Here is a 17,180-nt window from a genome sequence, read left to right as displayed (position 1 = left end):
TCACATCAGCCTTTTTCCACAACACTTTGTTTCTACTGTCTTCTACCTTCAAAATTTTTCCACACTCTTTTAATCTGAGGAGAAAACCCTAATGAAAACTGGCAGGTGAAGTTTAATTTCTAAAAAGAGCAAGAGTCTGTTTTGCCCTTTCTGTATCAGTAAGGTCCCATTGTTCTTTAATTTAATTGTAGATGATACTCTCTTATGGACTTTTTGTTTTATCTATTAGATAAATATGTTTATTTACTTTAATTCTGCATGTCGGTGTCTGTTTCATGAAAAATTGGGGAAAGGAGATGTAGTAACAATATTCAGGAAAAACCCTAACTTTCCAGAAATGAGACTATGAGTTTTTTGTTGTTGTTACATATATTTATCAGATTATTACTGAGTGCTTGGAAATTAAATGCAATATATGTGAATAATTGTTACCTTTTTAATAAAGAGCAAAATATTAATATATGAGACCAGATTACTTATAGGAAACATGCTTTAAAATACAATTGTCTGTTTCTCAGTAAACACTTTGAGTAATATCCCCTATTTCTTCCAAGTGGTTTTAAGATAGTCAAGTAAATCATAATGTATAAGAAAATAACCAATTTAGCAACACATGGAAGAAAAAGGTTAAGGTACTAATATGAACTGTGAACATTTAATCTATCATACTGTGTAAGATAATTTAGCACTTACATATTTTTATCTGTAAATGTCATCACTTTGTTTTATAGCTATTTGAAGCCCTGGTTGGATTTTTATGTAGAGTTATATATCTTGAAAAGACTGTGGCCATTTACTGATTCTGTTTAATAGGAAATAAATCAGACATACAGTATCTTGTTATTTTAGTGGGTTAGAAGGTCAGTCCTTCTGCTAGGATTTATGAGATCACTAATTAAAGGTCAGGAGTAGATATATTGGCCGGTAACACATCCTTATCCCAAAAGGAAAATTTATTTGCCAAAAAGAAAGAAATTCATTTCCTGACTTGTTACCATCCTTGAAGGAATGCATGAAAACCTCTTATATTTCTCATTAGTAATGATTACCAGTGATTATTACTGTTTTATATCTTCACCATAGAAGGCAAGAGATCTGGCCTTGCTCTCTAAAGAGAACAGTACAGAAACTCCAGTTTTACGCTTAGAATGGACATTTGAGTTTTACTGAGCAAGTCAATTAAACTATCTCTGTGGCCTCAAATATAGTCGTGGCTCATCTCCAAGAGTTGAGGAACAACGGAAGCTAATATATCTCCTAGTATTTAAAATATTAAGGAGGAATCTCCTATGAATACAAGATGCAGTGATTTTTTTTATTGTCGTTGTATACATTTGCCAAAAAGAGATTAATGAGATGAGAAAAGATAGCTATTAACTTTTTTGATTGGAAAGGGAAATTGCATTTTTATCACTGAAATGTCTTAGATGTTCTATATAAGGTGAAAGAAATAGTGGCAGCTTACTAAAATGTAACTGTCTTGATTAAAAGACTATTACTTTATGTGAGGATAACCCTCCTTCCTTTTCAGGGGAATAGTTTATCTCTTTAAAAAGATTATTATTTTTTTTCTTGCTAAGAAGTCTTTTAAAAATAACCTTTTACCCCTTCATCCATGTACCCAGAAAAATAGAACTAATCACCTGCTCAATCATCTTTGGTTTCTACGTTTATTCTGTCAGAAGAAAGCTTGCATACTAATTGAAGCAAGGGCTTTTGTGTTTTCAATAGCTAATCATGTCATTATGTTTTCCCTAGACACTGTTGGGTCTATTTGAATAAGAGAGATCATGAGTTCAATAAGTCCTTAGCAGTTTCTCTTGTTAAACTTCTAGTAAGATGTGATGAGAAGAAACATACATATCTGGCTTCATCGAGACTAGACTGGAGAGTTGTTTCAAAAATTTGTCATGATCTGTTCTCCTGGGTGGGAGTTTCCTGGAGGTCACACTTATGATCCCCATTCTGGATTATGTGTCATATGTCTGATAGAGAAGAAGTAAAAGGATTGGAAATGACAATTTTGTGTCCTCCGGGACAAATTTGATTGCTGACCATTGGGGGAAAGCTTAAGCTTGTTTAGAAATGGTCTAACTTTGGCTTTATGTCAAATGTGTTTGAACATTTAATCTACATTAAAGAAATGTCTGAAATAATGGAATAGATCTTGGTATTGAATGTAATTAAGTTACAGAGTATGGAAAATTTAAAAGTATTAAGATATGTTTAAAGATTTAATAAGCATTTGTGAAAAATTTAATATATTAGAATGTAATTCATTGTTTTTTTCTTTATGAGAATTCAACTCATACTGTATTAAAGAAAGCAAAACAAGGGATTTGTTGTTGCTGTTGCTGTGTTTATTTTATTCATTTATTTAACTTATGACACGTGAATTTTCAGAAAAAGCTTTCCTTTCACTTGATCATCAAAAAGTTATACAAGTTTGATTTTGTTGTTGTTGTTAGGCTAACAGTACGTATTAAAAATTTCCACCAGCTTAGATATTCATTATATGGATAACAAATGATCTTGCCACTTGGCAGCTGAAAATCTGGCCTAGATTCATCGACCTAGCATCAGCTATGTACTTCCAGGCAACAGCTGTACTAGAGTTCTGCTACCAAATTCTTTTTCATACTGAAAGCTTTGCATTGCATGTTACCAATTTGTCAATGCCTATTGAGTGATCAGCGTATCCACTCCTTAGCATAGAGGATGAGGATATTTGGAAAATGTTCCCAACTATTACACAGCCATAAATACTTTTTAGGAGGTACAGTGTGATATTTTTTAATTAAATGAAATCAAGTCTAACCTTAGAAAAAGCCAAACATAAAGCTATCTCTAAAGCACACACAGGCATTTCTCTTGAAAAGCATTTGCCATGTCCTTTGTTCATAGATTCTATTATACAAGAGCCTTGTTTGGGTTGGATATTTTGCTCTGCTTTATTAATTTTGGCAGAAATGTTGCTATCTGTAGTGTCTCCCAGAGGTCCTGCTGCTTTCAACCACCATCCTTAATTAGAAAAATAAAATGGAGAAAATTAAAACCAAGCAGTGATTAAACTTTCCTTTCTTGCTCTGGGGCATTTTTGCCAATTAAGTAAAATGAGTAAAAAATTTAGGGCATTTAGGTTGTTATTTAGATTTTAAAAATATTTGTTTGCCACTATTTTATTTTACTGCTTAATGAAATGATAATTCAAAGACGCATAGTTGTGTCTAAAGTGACCACGCCACGAATGAGGCTACTCAAATGGGTGGGCAAAGCCAATGGGGACGAATGGATGACAATTGTTTTTTATAGAAAAAGAAGAAAAATAATTTTGTATTTTCTTAATGGCTAGTAGTAAAATATTAAAAAATACAGGACCAAACATCTATTAAAGTGGCGCAGTCTTTTGGGGACTGAATATTTTTAAATAACAATGAAGTACCTTGACAGATATTATTTCAAATATCAAAGTATCCCTTTTAATTTAAATATTTATATTCTTATTCAGAAATTTATGCTTCATAAAGCAGAATTTAATTCAACACGTATTTAATGATCACCTAATGTATACCAGTAATTGTGCTCATTGCTAAGAAGGCTAAGATACTGTCTTATTTAAACTTTCACAAAGTTTACAGTTATATCTTTCAGGATCTAGCCAGGAAAACATGTACTATCCTAGCAATTTCCAACAGAAAGATTTTAATATAAGAACATGGTATAAAATGAAAAGGAGCTTAGAAGCCAAACAAGAGTTGATGAGGCAACCTGGATTAGTGAAAACAGGAAGCTACTCCACCCCCAGCGGACCAACGTGAAGATGTTCCCAGCAGGAGGTAGGACCATGGAGGTAGAGGTGATCTCATTGGAGACAGAGACACAGAGGAGATGCAGCAATTGCCAGAGACACCTGGTCACTAGAGGAACAAAAGACAGGAAGATGTTTTCTGGCTTCAATCTCTTCTTTCTTTCTAATTTCTTATCACTGCCTCTCAGGATGCCAGTTGGTAAGGGGACCTGGGAAATGTAGATCCTATGATACAGGGCAGAGAGTAAAGTCAGAGAATAGATCTAAGAACAAACAGGCAAATAATTTGGGAAATAGTTGAGTAGAACAGGAAAATATGTCAAAGAGGTCATTTCAGTAAACTATATGATGTACTCAGACTCTCTGAGAGTACATAGGAGGGCCACCCAATGATGCTTTGTCAATGATGGGTAATTCATGGTAGGTTTCACAGGGGTGGTTACATCTTGTCTGAAGAGTAGGAGACAGCCAGGCAAAAGGAGGGAGGGGAGAGCAAGGAAATGGTGATGGATGAAAGTTGTTCCAGGTAGAAGGATCCATAAGTAAAATGACTTGAAAAAATATATAAAAGTACTTTCTGGAGTTCAGAGAAGACTGAAAAAATAGTGGGAGGAGAAGAAAGATCAAGAGATAGAGATAGGTTATAAAAAGGTGGGCTTTATCTAGAAAGCAGTGGTGAGTAATCAAAAATCTAAGAAGAATAACATGATTAGGTTTAAATATTGGCAAGTTTGGTGAGTAGAATATGACGGATATATATGGAGGAACATCCATTCTGACTTGTTGGGTCTTATTTTTTTCTTCCTCTGAAACATACAGGAATTTAACAGCATTTATTTTCATTATGGAAAATATCCTGTAATTTCTGTTAATAAGTGATCATTGGGGCTGGCCCCATGGTGTAGTGATTAAGTGGGCACGCACCACTGCTGGCGGCCTGGGTTCGGATCCCGAGCACGCGCTTACGCACCACTTTGTCAGGCCATGCTGTGGCGGTGTCCCACATAAAGTGGAGGAAGATAGGCACGGATGTTAGCCCAGGGCCAGTCTTCCTCAGCAAAAAGAGGAGGATTGGCATGGATGTTAGCTCAGGGCTGATCTTCCTCACAAAAAGGAAAAAAAAAAAAAGAGATCATTTGGTGGGAGTGGGAAATAGAAGAAATGGTCCATGGGGAAGAATTGTGTTACTTCCTGGCTTTTTCTTTCCTGCCTACCTATTGCTCACCAATGGTAGAGCCACTGGAGCAAATGCTTGCATCGGAAAGTATGTACGGAGTTCCAAACCACAAACTTAAAATTATCTTCACAAACACGACCTGTTCGTAAGTTTGAACATATATTTGTGTATATGGTGTATGTGTGTGTGTGTGTGAGATAGAGTGCATTCAAGAGCTTGAATAATTAAAAAAAAAAAAAAAAGCTAGAGACCAATTACACAAACCACTACAAACACTGAAGTGTGAGCTTGCTGAGTTTCCTTATAAATTATTAAAACACCACATTAGTTAAAATATGTTAGTGTTTAATTAGGTAAATACTGAGGCTTTTCATGTGTGAGAGTGCAGAGATATTAGGCTATGGATACAATAATAAAGGATCTAGATTTTAACAGTTTATTCCCCTTCTCTAAATGAATTTTAAATTTTCTCAGAATATAGAGCTCTCCTAGACAAGAATGACAAAAATCAAATAGACTTTGGTTTATGAAGGTACAATTGGGATTATAATTACCATAGCAACCTAAACAATGAGCCTCTAACTAAAATACACTTTTATAAACAGTTTTTGAACCACATCTGGATCATTCAGAATGTGTATACACTAAGATGATAGATATTTACTTTATGACATTACCTCATTCACTAGTACAGCAGAAATGGCCCAATTGCCTGTATTGATGATGGAAAATGTTTTTTATTAAATTCACAACTCTGTAGAATTACAAGACTGGTTGCAATGAATTCCTGTGAAATATAGAGGATTATTTTTCTTCCTTAATCATCTTCTTAGTACTGTCTATGTCTTTCTTTCCATAGGGGGGAAAACAACTAATCTTTTTACAATTCATTTTATCTTGATTTCTTTTCTGAGTCATTTTGAACTATCATTTTTTCTTTTAAAATACTGTTATGTTTTGTTCATTTTTATTGTATACAATTCAGAAAGTCCAAGTATATAGAAGATAATGCATCTTTAATCTTATTACTCATGTAGCACTCTTAAATTTATAGCGAATTTAATGCAAGTTTCTGCATTTGTATAAATGTGTTTTTGTGCATTTAGATAGAAAATGGATATACATTGTACATCTTTGCTTTTTTTCTTTTACAAAATTTGGATTATGTTTATCATCCTACTTTTTATCAGTTAATATTATATTATGATCATTTTCCTAATGTCATTCTAATTCTTTTAAAACTTCATTTTTAATGAGTTCCTAAAGCTCATTCATCAGGATGAACCATAGTTTGTTCAGCCATCTCTCTCTTCTTGGGCATATATCCTATTTAAATGTTTGGGAGTTATTACATATAGCACTAAGACAAATATATTCTGTATAATCTTCGAGTACATCCTTTAAAATAACTTCTAGAAGTAGAATTACTGGGTTACTCAGGTTACTATGATTTTAAAACATAATCATTATTTATTTTCCAACTCTCACTCTTTGTTAACCCTTGGTTTCAACTCACCTAGATTCTATGACTTTTGTGGCTGATTCTTTCTTGGGATAAGAAATGCTTCCAAACCACCATGAGATGAGGTCACACCCAGAGCCGTGTAACTTTCATTGCTTCAGATAACTTCTTAATGTCTCTTACTGCTAAAATATATGGATTTCCTCACCTTCTATCTAGGTTAGTCTAAGCCACCTCAAATTGTGCATTCTAAGGGCAATTAAAGAAAAAAGGAATATGCTGAGAAAGGATATCTGGAGACAATCTGATACATTCTTCTCCAGGTCATTTCTTTTATCTTCTAGACATTATCTGAATAAAAACCTTCCCATTTCTTCCACATCAAGAGGCTCGTATAAGAGGCATAATCTTAGAATCATACAACTGGAAGGGCATGAAGGCAGGACTCTAAAGATTAATAGAACCCATGTCTCTGGAACTAATCTCCAGGGAATAAGATATCCTGATTCTTATGAAAGTCCTTTTTAACAATGTCATAAGCTCTTCTTCCTTGAAGTTCTCCCTTTAGGATAAAAACTCCAGTATTTCTTCTACAGATTAAAAGTACAATCTTCTCTTTTTTCTTCAGTATGAAGGGGAAAATTTAGAAATGTTGAATAAAAATAATTTATTATAAACGTAGAGACAGTTATATAGGTTGTAATGTGATTTTTAAAAAAATCTGTGTAAGTTAAATACTATAGACTATTTGAAATCTATTCCAGCCAGTTTTGAATGTGTAGCCAGACTGGATTAATTTTAGCCCAGTTTGCCTTCATTTATAGACAGTCTTCCCATATGAGTTTAAGCCCTTACCTTTTTACCATTTAAGCTTCTATGTCGTGAATCTGGAAAATCAGACCTATATCCTTAAATTATAATATTGTTTTATCTCACATATTATCCCTACTTAGAGATGAGAAAATATGGCAGATTTAAGAGTTTGATGTTTGTTGGTAATTATGCCTTTAGTGTAATTCATTGTGTTCTAAAACTCTATGTTAGAAAGAAAAATAAAGTAATTTCGTTTATCCTGAAAATAGGTTATTTCTTGGCATCCTAAGGAAATTTAGAAGGCCAATCATAGTTATAATTACATTTCAGAAACATTTTTAACTTGATGAACACACACACACAAAAGTCATTTCCCTGGAATGATTGTTCTATTTTTGTTTGAGTTCTTGTGGGAGCATGCCTAGATAAAACTTTTCACCCATCATAGAATGCAGAATGTGGCCGTTGACTTGACAAGGGATATATCCATTCTTCCTTGAACGACTTCTAAAAAGAAGTTTATTGAAATATTTGATCACTTCATATAGTAAGAATACCTGCAAAGTTCTCTGATACTGAATCTGGTATCAAATTTATTTCAGAATTGAGAATACTTTTAAGTCAGGCTGAGCATCTTTTTGACACCTTGATTCAAACTGCTTAGACTGTGTATTGAACAATGATTCTGAGCCACTTTTGCAAGAGAAAAAAATATTCTGATGCCAACTTAGACTAAGATAACTGAAAAATCACATGAAGATGTAAAATGTGCTGAGAAAGAGTAGAATTAACGAATGGATCCACTACTGACTACTTGTGTAAAAAAAGGGTCAGCTTTTCTAGCCTTCAATGAAGCCATTTTGCGCGTCAAGGTCCTCTGAGAAGAGGCCACGATGAAGTTAAATATGCAAAGATTTCGTTAGGGGAAATACCTATGTGAAAAGGAATAGGGAGGAAGTCAAAAAATTCAAGAAGAGCCATCAAACTATGATGAAAGTCTGATCTTTGGAAGGAGAGAAGCTTAGAAGGTTGTGTGCAAGTGTCCTGGACTGCCATCTAGTCTAAAGAGTCATTGAGCTAAATGCTGTCAATAAAGGAGTCCTGAGTCTTGTAGAAATGGTTCTTTTTAAGAATCTCTGCTGCACTCAGTCATTGGCTGGGAGCAGCCCATGAGTGGGTGTGTTATAGCAAATTGAGCAATAGATTTCAAGGAAGAGCTGGAGCCCTTGGCCAAATGCAACCCCTGTACTAGGAGCCTGTAAGGTGCATTCTTCGGCTGCCCCAGCTGCCATACATGGACCTCTATAGGATGTGCGTGTCCATGCCTATGTGCAGGTGTAGGTACGTATTCAGATGCCAGAGTAAGGCAACAACCACCTATTGAAAGGAAATTCAGAAGACGGGCTGCAATCTTAACTGTATGTGTTAGGGTAACACTAGAAACTCTAACCAATGAACCCTAAAATATAGAATAGCTTAAATATAATATAAACGTATTTCTTATCATGTGAATTATTAAATGCATGTTCTTAATTGGTGGGTATCTCTCCAGCAAGGGGTGATTTAGGGATCCCATCTTCTTCTATAGTGGCTTTATCAAAGCTATCCATGGCTTTCAAGGTCCCTGCACTTTGTACCAAGCTGGCAGAAGGAGAAAAGGATGAAAGATAGCACATGAGAGAGTATAATGGGCTATGCCTAGAAGTGAAGTATTTCACTTCTTCACACATTCCATTTTCTAGAGATCTGACACAAGACCACACGCAATACAAAAGAATCTGAGAATTTAAGTCAAGTGTGGGCCCAGGGAAAAGAAGAAACAGGTTGGGTTTACAGCTAACAGTTTTCATCACATTTTATAGATGTCTACTCCTATGATCTAGGTTAAGTCACAGAAATTCTAAGGACTTCAGTTCATTGACTTGTAAAATGGAGAAAATTATGCCAATCTACCTACTCCAAAAAGGTACTATAAAATCAAGTATAATAATGGATCTAGTGAGATTTTTAAAGCTTTCTACATCATTATACAATTGCAGAACGATATTATTATTGAAATAAATTCTTCAGTTGACTATTTGATTGTACCTCGTTACTTCATAGCCATTTCTTCTGTGTGCCTAGACCTATTCATTCAAGAGCCTACATGTGCTGTATATGTGCCAGCGCTTGAGGAAATCCAACCTGGTTTCTGTCCTCGTGGACATGGGTGGTGCTTTTAAGGGAACATATTAGTGAAGGGACAGGGGAACAATGTTTTTCTTTACATTAACAGGTGAAAGATGAGGCCACAAGTGTGACGCTGTAGGGCCAGGCATTGGGGGAGGAACTTTCAGGTTAAGAAAAAAAGATACATTGGAGTTCTCAGAGGAATTTTTCTTGATATGAAAACGTGCTGCTGAAGCACAACAAATGTGTGTTGGGAGATAGCTTAGGATCCATTTGGAATGGAGGAGACAAGGGTCATACAATACAGGGCCTTGTAGGCCATCATAAAGCATATTCATTATCTACGAGGTACGCTGGGAAGCCTTATGCAATCTTCATATCTAAATTTCTTGTGTTCGGATTTGAGCAAGATATCTTGCGTAGTAAAGGTATTTGAAAACGTATTTTGAATACATAAACATATAGATGGCAAATTTTAAAATAAAATAAGTTGGCAAAAAAAACAAAAGCTTATCCATTTAGGAGTGTCTTTGTAAATTTTAGAAAAAGCCTTAGACTACACTTTGCCTTAGTTTTCAACTCTACCATAGTCCTGCCACAGGATTTGTAGGTTTGATATTGTTATAGCCTCATTGATTCTTATGCAGTAATTACCAAAGAAGTTGAATTAACCATGATAATTGTGGCAGAGATAGCAGCACTCAACAAATTTCCACATCCTCATCTACATTTCTCAGTCTCCCTTGTGGTTATGCTAGGGTTGTATAGCTAATTATAATGCATGAGCTGTGAGTAGAAATGACATGTGTTATCTCTGGACCAAGTTACAAGATCTCCATACGCCCTCTTCCCTTCTGTGCCCCTGGAAGCCAGCTACTGATAGGACAGCATCACAATTGGTGCAGCTTTCATCAGCCTAGGCCCTTGAATGTCTGTGTGAGCACAATTCCCAACCCCCACCCTCATTTGACATGTGTGGAATGTGTAGTATGAAAAACAAATCTTGTTTCATTAAACCAATAAAAATTGGGGGTTAGTTTTTACCACAGCATAATCTACATATTTCATCTGAAATGAGTGGTTTGCTTCAACACGTCCAATAAGGAGAGAAATAAAAGAGGACCTTCTTTATATAGGTACCAGAAGTGAAACCAGTCTATAGAAAACCCAATGCTAATATTCCTGAAATATATTAGCTAAAATAAGAATAACCTTCATAAAATAGTATCTAGGGGAAATGACAAATTTGACAAGATACAGTTAAAATAGCTACCACACAAGTCCTTCCCTTGACTTTATGTATCTATTTATTTGTTTATTTAAATTGAGGTAAAAATTTACACTCAGTGAAATGCAAAGGTCTTAGGACATAATTTAGTTAATTTTAACAAATATATATACCTGCGTAACCAAACTCCCAATCAAGACATAGGATATTTCCACCACCCAGAAAGTTCCCTTGAGCCCCTTTTCAGTCAATCTCCACCATCATAGGCAACTGTATTCTAACTCCAATCACCATAGAATAGAATAGTTTTGCCTATTCTAGAATGTTATATGAATGGAATCATATATTGTGTACTCTTTTGCGTGTAGATTCTTTCCTTCGACATAATGTTTTTAGAATGCATACATGTCGTTATATATCATCAGTTTGCTCCTTTTTTAAAAAAAATATTGCATGAATGTACCACAAATTGTTTATCCATCCTCCTGCAGACGGATATTTGGGTGGTTTGCAGTTTTGGGTTATTATGAATAAAGCTGCTATAAGCGTTCTTGTGTAACTCTTTTTGAGAACATATGTTTTTATTTCTCTTGGTTAAAGATCTAGTTGTGGAATGGTTGAGTCATATACTCAGTGAATGTAGAACTTCATATGAAGGTGCCAAACAGTTACTCAAAATAGCTGGATCATTTTATGCTCCCAACAGCAATACATAGGATTTCCTGTTGCTCCCTCTAAATCACTGTTTCAGAGGCATCCTGCCAAGTTATTTCTGTGTGTATGTTTTTGTTTTTTTACTATTCTTCAGTTTAATATTTCTAATTTTCTTTGTGATTTCTTCTTTGACCCATAGGTTATTTAGAATTATGTTGTTTCATTTCTAAATATTTGAATCTTGTGTGATTTCCTGTTTTTATTCATTTACAATTTAGTTATGTTGTGGTCAGAAAATACACCCCACAGTAGTCAATGTTTTGTATATTTTATTGCCCAGTATGCAGTCTATTTTGGTGAATGTCATGTTTACTTGTTGAACAGAGTATTCTATATACATCAATTATCAAAATCATTTATATATTTACTAATTTTTTGAGGGGCTCGTTTTGTAAATGCTGAGAAAAAGTTAAAATCTAATTATTGTTGAGGCCTTATATATTTCTCATTTAATCTGACTGTTTTTGTTTTTTATAATATAGAGACTCTGTTATTAGGTGCATACACATCTATGATTGCTATCTTTTCCTGTTTCATTGAGCTGTTCATCATTAGTAAAGATTTCCCTTTTATATTTGGTAGTACTCCTTGTTTTGAAGGCTACTTTTTCTGATTCTACTTACTGTTTGTGTGGTATACCTTTTTGCGCTCTTTTACTTTCAATCTATCTGTGTTTTTACATTTAAGATGTAATCTTGTTAAGACAAAATGCATTGAGTGATACTTTTTTGTCCAATTTAACAATCTTTGGCTTTTAATAGGAATGCTTAATCCATTCACATTTTATGAAATTATTCATATAGTTTGATTTAAACTTTTTACCTCACTATTTATTGTGTTTTGTCCCTTCAATTGTCTGTTGCTCTGCTTTTCTTCTCCTGCATTTGGTTGGTTAACTGAACATCTTTTAGTGATGCATTTTATTTCCTAACTAGCTTTTCAGGCAGTCCTTCAGTTGTTTGTAGTTTCTTAATGGCTGCTCTAGAGATATTAATATATATCCCTAGTTTATCAGTGCATAATTAGAATTGGTATTGAACAACTTAGTATAAAATATAAGTACAGTAAAGCAGTCTCAATCCATTTGCCATCATCCCTTGTGCTGTGGTCAAATGTTTTATTTCTATGTCTGATAGAATCCTCAAAAAATAACTTAATATTTTTACTTTAAACAATCACTTGTCTTTTAAATAAACTAACAGAAGAGAAAAAAATAGTCTTCTATATTTACCCTCATAAATATAGATCGTTTGATAGATCCACATCTCCATCTGGAATACTTTTCCTTCTACCTGATGAACTTCCTTTAGCATTTCTTGTAGTGAAGATCTATCTATTTACAAATAGTCCAACGGCCCATAGTGAACTCTCCTACGAACTTCAGTGGTGCCATATGCAGAGCTCTCTCTGATCCAATACCCTGGCCAACCAAATCTGGCCACCTCAACAGTACCAAACTCTAGTATCTGGCTTCTCACCTTAGTGGCACTGCTGTGTTTTCGGGCTCTACCTCCCTCTATTGCTGTCAGGAAAATGCTCCCTGGAAGAAATCCAAGAAAATATAAAATACTCATTTTGTTCTTCCTCAAAAGTCATGGTCCTGAACTGCATATTATATGCCTGAAATATATGCTTCATATTTGTGCAGTTTTAGTGTTTACACCAGGAGGGCAAGCTCATTGTCACTTTCTCCTTCATGCCTGGAAGAGGAAGTTACACTTTAATTTTGGATGGTTGTATTTAATGTTTTATTTGTTTTTATAAAACAGCTCCCGATGCAAGCAATTTGAAAAATATTAGGAATGGGAAAGCAACTGAGAAATGGAGGAAAAGTGAGTTTTTGACAGGTTTTTGAAGCCCCACTCAAAGAATAATTTTGTAAGTTTCTTTTAAACAAAGGCTATGCACATAAGAATTAATATTCAAGGGATAGGCCAAGAATTGTTATTAATGTACAGTTCTCTCTTACATGTTTATTGCTGCAGTATCACTTCTGTTTGGTATGGATCAGTCTTCATTGCAGTTTATTAGCAATCAGCAGTTATTATTTGGCTCTAGTGTTTACAAGCTATAATTCATTACCCCCTTATCTTTTATTTATGAGATAGTGTCAAATGAAAGAAACAAATCATGCATTGTTTTTCATTGGGAGAGTTTTGTACACTAGAGAGTATTAACACTATCAGTGTTAGTGTTTTATTTAAATATATTCTTTCAAGTCTCTTGAATGAGGAAGGTCCTACATACTCTGAAAAAGACTAAGCTGTTTTTCAGAGTGCCTGCTGTGTATAGTGTTTGCCCACACACCAGTCTGTTCACTGATAAGAGGTACTTAAAAGAGTACCATTTAAAATAAGCCAATCTCACTCTAAAAATAATGTCTTAATTTAGATGTTTGAAGATGAATGAGTTTTTTAATACATACCAACACAACTCAACAAGGCAGTATTTTCAAGATTCTAATAACAATAATAGATTTCCATTTGATGAAATAGAATTTAACCAATGCATCTTTAAAAATTTTGTCTAATAACAGAATATGTAAGAAAATATTGAGTGGGATAGTGAAAAGTGCACAAGAACTAGAAGTCAGAATTCATGATCTCCCATTGCTGCTTATAATGTACACAAATTTGAGCAAGTTATTCAAGTTTTAGAACTGTTTCTTCATTCACTAAGAAAAGGATAATATCTTATGTCTTGATTACATTGTTTTTGTCAGCATGATGCAAAATATATGAAGTACTCTAGTACCTGAGTGCCCTGCTTATCATAGGAGAGAAATAACAGGATTTTTCATCTAATCTGTGCTCATTATTGATTTACTAAGCTGCCTTGAGAAAGGATTTAGCTCTGTTTCCCAAAGTCTTAAATGATGGCTACAATAGCTGTTCTTTTGAGCTCACAAGAAAACAACTGATAGAAAAAATGAGATATAGACAATATAAACATAAACAGTTTAAAGAAAAGTATTTATATATCTGAAGGTATTGTTTTAATTGCGATTAAGTATGGATTTTTTTCAATAAGGGACAATTTCAAATTAAGCACACAGACATGTTCTAATTGTCTAATCATTTTGTATTTACCACAAGGACAATTTCCTATCATATAATTACTCACTACATTTTAGTGTGCTCATACTCATTATTCTATTTGTGTAACATCTTATTGCTCAAATCAGTGGCATAATGTTCCTGAATGACAACTGTAATGGGATATTTAAATTTGTCCAAATAAATATTTATATAAAATTCTGCAACCTCAAAATAATTTCCCCTTATACTGTATTTGTTGTTTAAAGTTTTTCTTTTTTTCCCCGAGTAAATCTGTCTGCCGCTAAAGGCCAGACGAAGAGAATTTCATATCCATTTCCTAAATACTGTTTACTGAAACGTCAATGAAGCGAGAATGAAAGGCTCTGGGGAAAGTTCCCTGAGTTGAGATATGATAATTTATCAAATCTAAACTAAACTCCAGGTAGAGTCCAAGTTTATAACCTGGATTTAGATTACAGCACAGATTTACTTTTTATCTTTCTGGATCTTTAGAAGTCACAGCTCTATCTGTGACACCTGTACTGATGCAACACATCATTTATGTCAACATTCATACTGGGCTTACAAGGTTGCATAATACAGGAAGGATCTTAAGCAATAAAATTACTTCTCTTCTTGTGGAATGCTCCTCCAATAGCCTACTTCTATTTTTAATTTGAAATCCTAAAGCTGTGCCACTAAAACAACTGAACAAAGGTAGGTATTACTGTAAGGAAGGAGCTAGAAGACTAAACTTCTCTCAGTAAGTAAACTGTTTCTTGGCGCCTTCATGGACTTCAGTGAAAACACTTAAGGATCCTTTCAAATGTGCAAAACTGAGAACTACTATCTCAGGCAAACAGAAAAGGTTATTCATTACATAGAAATCCAGAATGTTAGTACTGAAAGGGACCTATGAAATTATCAGAATTAACCTGCTCAGTTTACAGATGAGAAAACTGAGACCCTGATATGTGAAAGTTCTGGCTGAAAGTTGAAGCTAATACCTGACAGAGCCAAGATAGTGCTCATTCCAGGGTTCTCACTCCATCATGCTGCCACTCCTTGGATGAACTTATTGCTACTGTGATATAATAGGTAACACATATTGAGAGTTGCCTGTGTGCTTTGTACTATGCCAAAACTTTCATGTCTTTTATCATAACAACACTGAGACATAGGAGGGATTGTTATATCCATTTGGCAAATAATGAAAGTGTGTCACAGAGAAATAAATTGTCCACTGCCGTGGTGAAAAGGATATGAAACCTCAAGCAAGCAGGTGCCTCAAGCTTCCATTATTCCGGATAATTCCCATTACAATGTGAGTGTGTGCTTTGCAGGGGGATTGGGGATCTGGGTGATGAGACATAGCAATGGTAATTACATGTTAATAAATTAGATAGCATTCCTATCTTTTTTTTGAAACAACTATCATCTGCTGAGTTGACACATGGACAAATGTTCCCACAAAATCAGTCAAAATAGAATTGTTTGAGAGTATCCTTACTTTAATTATAGAATAGCTAGGATAATGAACTTAGTTCAGTTGTTTGGGTGAATGTATGTCAATATTGTGCATGTTGAAGGAGGATGATAATGAGGGGCTCTATTAAACATAACAACAAAAATAACTAGAAGAGCTTTTAACGCCAATTCTATTTTCAAAATGGACTCTTCGATGTCACCAAAATATAGAATAGAAAAGCAATTGGTAAATCAAATCCTACTGACCAGATAGTTAAATCAACTCTCACTGGTATCTGGTTTACTTTTGACACTAGAAATACTTGGTTCATTGTGCATAATCAAAGACCTAATAGCAGTTTGGCAGTTCATCTAATTTTGGGGATTTCTTTGTCCTCTGAACTCAGGAAGCTAGCTGAGCCCAAGAGTGTGAGAGAAGAAACCAAGTTCTTCACTTGCTTCCCAGATACTGCTGAGTGGGAAAACCAAGCTAAAGGCAGTAGATCTTAGTATATACTAAAAAACACGGCATCAAAATAAAGAGTCTAATTATGCCTTTTAATGAAAAGCAGCAGAGGTAATTTTATTTCACCATCCATTAAACTGTGGAGTTGCTTCCAAAGAATTACTGTACCAGTACCTATATTCCAAAGAGTGATGGAATGGGCAATGCCTCATAGTGTAGTGGTGAGAAATATCTTATAGTGTAGTAGTATGCACATTGGGCTTGATGCTGGAAGACCCAGGTTCTGGCCTGGCTATGATCTTTCTGTGCCTTCATTTGTTCTGCAAAATAAAGATAACAATAATAAGTGATCAACCTACATTTAATGCAAGAAAATCTACCTCATAGGGTTATGGTGGTCAAATAATATAAAAATAAAATACTTCATGAAAAAATACTTCTAAAAATGTTAGATGTTATTAAATTGCAAGATATTATTTTGGTAAGCCAGCCCTGGTTGTCTAGTGGTTAAGATTCAGCACTCTCACCACTGCGGCCCAGGTTCGTTTCCCGGTCAGGGAATCAGATACCCCGTCAGTTGTCATACTGTGGTGGATGTGTGTTACTGTGATGCTGAAAGCTCTGCCACGGGTATTTCAAATACAAGCAGGGTCACCCATGGTGGACAAGTTTCAGTGGAGCTTCCAGACTAAGACAGACTAGGAAGAAGGACCTGGCCACCCGCTTCTGAAAAAACTGGCCCTGAAAACCCTGTGAATAGCAGTGGAGCATTGTCTGATCCAGCACTGGAAGGTGAGAGGATGGTGCAAAATGACTGCACAGAGTTCGCTGTGCTGTC

The 17,180-nt window shown here is 34.8% G+C and overlaps 1 long non-coding RNA gene across 1 annotated transcript in view; it reads left to right on the top strand.

Moving 5' to 3' along the window:
• LOC131420066 (uncharacterized) overlaps nt 1–13,361 on the top strand; it is a 439,434-nt gene extending 426,073 nt beyond the window's left edge. Inside the window, exon 6 of the long non-coding RNA XR_009223454.1 lies at nt 13,141–13,361. This is a non-coding gene — a long non-coding RNA (uncharacterized LOC131420066). The remainder of the gene's footprint in view (nt 1–13,140) is intronic.
• Nucleotides 13,362–17,180: the final 3,819 nt, after the last annotated feature.

This window comes from Diceros bicornis, chromosome 22 (assembly GCF_020826845.1).
Source record: "Diceros bicornis minor isolate mBicDic1 chromosome 22, mDicBic1.mat.cur, whole genome shotgun sequence".
Taxonomy (NCBI): domain Eukaryota; kingdom Metazoa; phylum Chordata; class Mammalia; order Perissodactyla; family Rhinocerotidae; genus Diceros; species Diceros bicornis.
This window is presented reverse-complemented; position numbering and strand designations above follow the sequence as displayed.